This window comes from Cebus imitator, unplaced genomic scaffold (assembly GCF_001604975.1).
Source record: "Cebus imitator isolate Cc_AM_T3 unplaced genomic scaffold, Cebus_imitator-1.0 Scaffold512, whole genome shotgun sequence".
NCBI classification, from domain to species: domain Eukaryota; kingdom Metazoa; phylum Chordata; class Mammalia; order Primates; family Cebidae; genus Cebus; species Cebus imitator.
Window position 1 is genome coordinate 842,302 of NW_016107827.1, and position 7,512 is coordinate 849,813.

The window sequence follows — 7,512 nt, forward strand, 5'->3', positions numbered from 1 at the left end:
TGGGATTACAGGCACGCACCACCATGCCCAGCTAATTTTTTTGTATTTTTAGTAGAGACGGGGTTTCACCATGTTGACCAGGATGGTCTCGATCTCTTGACCTCGTGATCCACCCGCCTTGACCTCCCAAAGTGCTGGGATTACAGGCTTGAGCCACCGCGCCCGGCCGATGAATGGATTTTTATCGAACTTTTAGCATTCTTCAATTCTTCTGTATTAAAAACCCAGTGACTCTCCTTAAGGGCTGCCACTGACAGCTTCTTCAGTTTATCTGCAGCACTAAAATCATAGGATGACAGCCTGGTGTTTGACGAGTGCCAGCAGGTGCACAGAAGCACGGACCGTGGGGCATTTCCCACGAGTATCTGCAGGTGCACAGAAGCATGGGCCGTGGGGCATTCCCTGCAAGCGTCCACAGGTGCACAGAAACACAGGTCCTGGGATATTTCCCACAAGATGTCCTCAGAGCATGTGCTCAGGGTGGTCAGGATACAGCTTAGTCATATACATTTTAGGGAGGTGGAAGTTACAAGTTTATGTGGGTTCAGCCCAGAGAGGTGGGCATCACAACTCAAGGGCTTACAGGTCACAGGTGGATTCAAAGATTTTCTTAGTGGCAATTGGTTGAAAGGGTTCAGCTTTGCCTAAAGATTGAAGTCAGCAGAAAGAAATGTTCCAGCAGAAAGAGAAGGGGGTTGTGGAAGCCAAGGATCATGGTACGGAGAAGCTTCAGGCAGCAGCTTCAGAGAGAATTCGTGATAAATGCCTCCTATAGGGCCTTAAAAGATGTCTGGCCTTAGTTAAATCTCCCCTGGATCAGGAAAGGTCCTTGTAAGGGATTCTCTACAGAATGTAGATTTTCCCAGCAAAAGAAGCCCTTGCAAGGCCACTTCAGAATATTTAAGGGAAATATTTTTGGGGTTAATATGTTCTGATTTCCTCAGGACCTGCTACTTTTCTCGTGATGCTATGCCAGAGCCAGGCTGGAGTGGGGTATTTTATTACGATGAGGAGGCTGTGTGGTTAGGGTTCTGTCTGTTTAGTGCTACCACTGGTCAGCTGGTCCCGAACTCCAAAGGGAGGAGGGTAGAATGAGGCCTGTCCGACGCTGCTTCCTGCCATCATGGCCAGAACTGTTTTTTTTTTTTTAATTTGGGGGTATGCCCTTGGCAAAGAGGGGGTCCATTCAGTCTGTCAAAGGACTTAGAATTTCATTTATCTTACAAAGGACACCAGAGGTTCTTTTCAGACAGAACTGGTACTGCCTGACAGCCCACTCTTATGAAGCCAGTATCACAGCAGAGCACAGGATTTTATTCAGGCCTCTCAGGGAAGTATGGTTTTGTTTCACAGATGAGGAAACCAAGCCAGGAGAAGCTTCATTCACATCTCTGGGTAAATACCTGGTAGTTACTAAACCGAGAGTTTGTGCAGAAGGTATTCAAATAGTCTTGAAGCTCTCAAACACTGTGGGACACAGATGCCTTGTACCAAAAGGGAATCCGCAGTGGAGCTGGAATCCCAGCATCATCTTTGAAGAGTAAGAAACAGAGCAGTCCTATAGGACCTCCCTCCCTCCATCCTCTCTTCCTCCTCTCTCTCCTGTCAGCATTTGAGTTCCCTCCTTGGTCTGCCCACTTCCCCTTGGGGGGTAGCCCACCCGCCTCAGCTTCTGGCCATCGCACCTGTGAGCTGAAGCCATGCCCAGCCAGCTGGTTGTCCACCCGATTCCTGCTCTTCTAATCCACCCCACACAAACTGCTGCTGGATGGATCTCCCAGAGCAAACCCTGTGCTCACACCGCGGCCAGACCCAAGGGCTCTCGCAGGCCACAGAAGCGTTTCCCTGGGGAAAGTGGTTGCCATGAGCTTCACAGCACACAAAATCATGTTCATCTCGGAGATACTCTAAAACTCAGTGGTGCTGAAAACGTGTGTATGTTTGTTAAACTCTGGGATTACATGGATTCTTTAAAATCCTAAAATAAATGATGAATATCCAGGAGAGAATCAAGGTCTTACTTGCTCTTTCCCAAATCACCTAATCACAGAGTTCTCATCTGGTAAAAGAAATACCATCAGGGAAATGCTGAAATGCTGGTTTACCTTACGTTGTGGCTTGAACGTGCATTTGTGTGTTGGAAACTTCATCCCCAGAGAAACGGCCTTGGGAAGTGAGAACTGAAAGATATGAGGGGCCATGAGAGCTCTGCCCTTAGGAAGGGATCAATGCTTCCTTGAAGGAGTGGGTTCCTGATAAAAGGATAGGTCTCTGTTTCTTTTTCTCTTTCTCTCTCTCTTTCTGTCTTTCCCTCTCTCCCACTCCCTCACTACGCTGGTCAAAACACATAGGCTGGAAGAGAAAGGATGAAAAAATACATTCCCTGGGAATGGAAAGCAAATGGAAGCAACGGTGGCCACACTTACGTCAAATTAAACGGATGTTAAGTCAAAAGTGTCAAAAGACATCAAGAGAGTCATGATGTGAGGGTGAAGGGGTGACTTTGTCAAGAGCACATAACTGTAAACATATCTTTACTCTGAGTCAGAGCACCTACGTATATAAACAAATGTTAGTAAACTGAAGGGAGTGACAGACACAAGACAGTAATAGTAATAACATTAAGGGGCCTCAGGTCCCACTCTCAGCAGGGGCAGAACTTCCAGGCAGAAAATCCATGAAGAACAATTACTCTTGAACTACATGTTGGACACATGAGCTCATGGGCACATGGAGACCATTCTACCCAGAGGCAGCCCAAGACACACTCTTCTCCAGGCCTAGGAGCATTCTCCAGGATAGACTATACACGGAGGCACAAAACAAGTCCTCCCTGATTTAAGAGACTGAAATTACATCAAAACCATTTCCAACCATAGGGGTGTGAAGCTAGAATCAACAGCGGGAGGGATTTCACAAGATTTGCAAAGGCAGGGAAATTAAACCCCTTACTCCTGAACAACCAGTGGGTCCAAGAAAACATTATAAGGGACATTTCAATGCCTCTTGAGACAAAGGAAAATGGAAACACAACATATTAAAATCGATGAGACACAGCAAAGAAGTTCTAAGAAGGAAGTTTTAGCAATAAACACCTACATCAAAAAAGAACAAAGACACCAAATAAACAGCATAATGTTACACTTCATGAACCAGGGAAGCCAGAACACACTAAGCCCCCAGTTGGCAGAAGGAAGGAAACAATGAAAGTCAGACAAGAAACAAAGGAGCCATCTTCATACCTTGCTACACTGTGGTCCCTGTTTATGAATATTTATTGTTATTTATTTTGTAATCAATCCCTGACAATTTTCTATCATTATTTCTTTGTGTGTGTGTGGGGGGGGGGGGCGGCAGCTGGATTCCTGATGTTAAGGCACAAACTTGCTTTCATTTGTCTGTCTTGTACAACGTGGCTCTGCCTTTTGTATTCACTTCTTGGGTCTCATTTCTTGAGGATTTCCTGTGTGGAAGGTACACTTAGGTTTTCTTTCATAATCTCACAAAATATACTTTCTTCATTAGATTAATGAACGGAAACACAGTTAACTATTTCATGTGACAGAGCATCTTACATTGGTCCTTTGGTCACAGGAGGAGGAAAACTGTTTTCCCTGTCAGGCTCCTCTCAAAACCTGACGTGGGACACCAGGTGAGGGGCTGGGAGGGTTTCCACACCAACCACCCTCCATCTCCCTAAACACCAACTGGGCGTCCTACAACTTCATCCAAATCTGACGCTTTCTACCCAGGGTTAGCCCAGACCCCTGGGCTAAGGACTCAGACCCACAATTCTGCCCCTCTTCAGAGGCCACTCCCAGGGGTCAGGGTCCCCAGTGACCCCACATTTGTCCAACTTGACTCCAAATAAGGTCATCAGTTCATCATATAAGCACTACACTAATGTCAGGTGCTAACAGAAGAATCTGGGTGTGGGAAGTAGGAACACATTTTCCAATCTTTGCAACTTTTCTGTAAATCTAAAACTATGTTAAACTTTATTTAAAAAGTTTATTATTACAGGTGCTTCGTGATATATATAACACTTCAAAATATCAATGAATATATAGTCTGTTACCAAATGATGTAATATTTTTAATCTTGTTTTGTAAGTTTGCTATAAAATTGTAAATAAGCTAGCGGTAAGCTTTGGGTTTATCATTATAAAGTACTGGAAGAATCTCATTTTATTGCTTTTTTGCTTCCTGTCTCCAGAGGCTGACAAAGAAAAAAGATGAATTAAAACTCTTGAAGATATGTAATTTTCCATATATCACCAAGTAATAAAAACATCAGCAAAAACTAAAGAGTGTAATTTAGTCTAGCTTTATAACTAATACATGAGAAGTGCATTTAAGCAATTTAAATTAATAGTGTAAGTTTTGCAGCAATAAAGCTGTTGCTTTTTTTCCTAAGTCAAATATACACATTTTATAACAGTGCTGTAGCACCTTCCAGAAATCCAATGTTTAATGATTTGAGTGTGAGGATACAGTAAGGAGGATGGAGACAAAAACAAAACAAAAAAAACAAAAAACTGTGCTCCCTGCTGTCAAGGAGTTTAAGGGGTGGTTTTCCTTTCTTAAGGCAAAATTTTGCCAAGATATGCAGCTTGTGATTTGGGGGGGGGGGGGTGTGTGCGCGAGCGCACGCATGTGGAGGCTGCCATGACTAAGCACCCCAGAAATTCATCCTCTCACATCCCAAGGCTGGAAGTACCAGATCCAGGTGCAGGTGGCTGCTTCTTCCTGAGGCCTCCCTCCCTCCCCAGCTTGCAGATGCCAATATCACCCAGGTCCTCACATGCTGAGGCTCCCTCCTTCCCCCAGATCTTCACAGGGTCCTCCCTCTGTGTGTGTCTGTGTCCTGATCTCCTCTTGTAAGGATACAGGTCCTGTGGGATTGGGGCCACCCCCACAAGCTTCTTTTACCTTAATCCCCCCTTTCTTGGCCCTGTCTGTAACTCTGGCCCCATTCTGAGACACTAGGGATTAGGACTTCAGCCGACAGATTTGGGGACATGATTTGCCCTGCAGAATTCTGGCTTTTAGATGAGGGCTGAGAATTTTTTTCCTAAAATGTGCCTCACCGCAGGCTCCATGCTGTGATATCCACAGTTATTGCTTGAAACAGGAACAACACAGCTAAGTAGCAGCTGCCACTGAATAGTTAACATTTAACAGAAGTGTTCTATCATTCTTTATACATTTTATACACAAAGGTGTAATTTCTGGTCCCCTCTGTTAGGATTACCGGCTCATTCCTTCTGGAAATGGGCTTATTTAGAACCGAATGGTGGAAAGCATGGAACAGAAAACCCAGCAGCTTGGCAGATGTGGTGTGGTTTCCTCTTTAGCAATACAGTTTTCTCAACCAGACAAGAAAAGGGATGACATTAATGCTAAAAGTATTTACCAAAAGTTAAAATTAATGTTTTATCTTACTTGTTTGCCTATACATGTATTTATAGTAAACTCAATTTTAGCACAAAGGCAAATACACTGAATAAAGTATTAACTTATAAAGTGGTTGTGAGACTGCTGGGTCTTCCCGTCCTGCAGCAGGAAGATGGCGCCTCCGGGCACTGAACCAGGGTGAGAGGACTGCACGCCTCTTCCCTTTGTCCCGTTGACATCGGCCTGAACTTTGGCCTTGAGAAGGAGACGCACTCTACGCCCATGCAAAGGCCCTTCCTGGGTTTGTCACGTTTCTCACAAGCGCATTCGGATAGCAGGGCTCCTTAATGAGAGCCCGAAATTGCTGCTGCTGCTGCTGCTGCTGCTGCCGCCAGCCACCAAGAGGTGGGGTTATCACTGCCGCGGCCTGGAGAGATAAAGTCCATCTGATGCTCAAGGGCTAACAGATGCCACTGGAGGAGAAGCGGGAGACACGGACACAGCGGCTGGTCCAGTGGCGGTGAGTGCCCAGCCCTAACAGCACAGGGCACCTGTCATCACAGCCCCCCAGGGACTAGAGACACCCCCAGGGAACACAGCCTCAAAGGCGAGGACAGAACTAAGCCGCCAAGGACAGCCGAGGGCACTGCCAGCCCAGGGCCCTGGGCAAAGGCCGGTGGCTAAAACACAGGGCACAGCTCAGCAGAGAAAAGCCCTGATGACATGGCCCATGACGGGGAGAATGGAGGCGATGCTCCGAGCCCCAGAGCCCAGCCCCCAACCTGAGAACTGCACGGCAGCAGGGGTGGAGGAGGAGGCGCGAGGGCTCGGGCACCGCTGGAGTAAACGGCTGAGACGGAGCCGCAGCAAACGTACCTTGGCTTTGCTCTGGGCGAGACAGGTAGGCCCCGCCAGGAAGGCCAGGATGGAAGGTGCTCTGGGCGGCTGTGGTCTCCAGCCTTGATGCAGCGGCTCTGACCCTCCACACACAAGCCAGCTGCATGAGCCTTGGGGGGACCTCTGCCTGCTCCCTGTAGCTTTTCCAAAGTTCAGACCCTGAACACCGCCAATTACTTTAAAGCCTTTCATAGATGTCTTTGAAAACGTGCTTTTTAAGAAACGGGTAATTAAATACTTCAGGGACACAGACTCAGCAAACACCTTGGAATTATCCAGACATGAACTTCCCACACCCTCCAAGTGCCTCTTCCACGATGCCCGCTCCTCCACTTGGGAAACCCCTTCCTCCCACCCGCCCCAAGCCCCATCCTGGGCGTTGGGCTGCGCTCCTTTGGACGCATTTTGAATCCAAAAGTCACAGTTTGCGGCCCAGTGATGGAGAAGCTTATTATTACCTCCCCTATATCAATTAAATGTGTCACAGTTTGAGCCTTTCCGTTAAGTAATTTCTGTTCCAGACCACAGTTATATTTCAGGAAATAAAATGAGATAGGGGATTTCATTCCCGCCCTGCCAGCATTCCACCCACACGGAGAGACAGACACTGATTTCCCTCCTCACACGGGGAGTCTCTCATGGTTTTTCAGAAATTGACCTGCCATCCACTAACATTCTTCAAAAAACATTAAAGAAAAATATTTAATCAAAAAATGGTTATGAATATGGCTCTAAACCAGCATCTAAGGATAGCATTTCATAACCTGTTCAATAGCTGACAAACATTTCTTTGTAAGCAGACATGAATTTTTTTCCGAATGCATTCTAAAACGGCCTTTTTTTCCCTCAAGTACCAAGTATTTTTTGTGACGTGGTTCAGGTTGCTAGTAACGCGTAATAACTAACCTTGACCATGAGGAATCCACCTGGCCGCAGCCCGGCCTTTGGGGCCGTCTCTGTCAAAACGTGGCAGCCTGTGGGTGCCGAGGCCAGGCCGTCGGGCCAGGAGCCTCTTCCGGGTCTCGGGGCTCACAGCGCACGTCAGCGGCCGCCTTCCCGCCCGGCCCGCATCCGGCCGCCGCCTTCCCGCCCGGCCCGCATCCGGCCGCCGCCTTCCCGCCCGGCCCGCATCCGACCGCCGCCTTCCCGCCCGGCCCGCATCCGGCCGCCGCCTTCCCGCCCGGCCCGCATCCGGCCGCCGCCTTCCCTCCTTCCCGCC

The 7,512-nt window shown here is 47.6% G+C and overlaps 1 long non-coding RNA gene across 5 annotated transcripts in view; it reads right to left on the minus strand.

The window, feature by feature from the left end:
- Nucleotides 1–7,417, minus strand: part of LOC108292900 — a 42,676-nt gene extending 35,259 nt beyond the window's left edge. For all 5 annotated transcript variants that reach the window (XR_005197649.1, XR_001820472.2, XR_005197650.1 and 2 more), the window contains exon 1: nucleotides 7,200–7,417. This is a non-coding gene — a long non-coding RNA (uncharacterized LOC108292900). The remainder of the gene's footprint in view (nucleotides 1–7,199) is intronic.
- Between the last annotated feature and the right edge of the window lie 95 nt (nucleotides 7,418–7,512).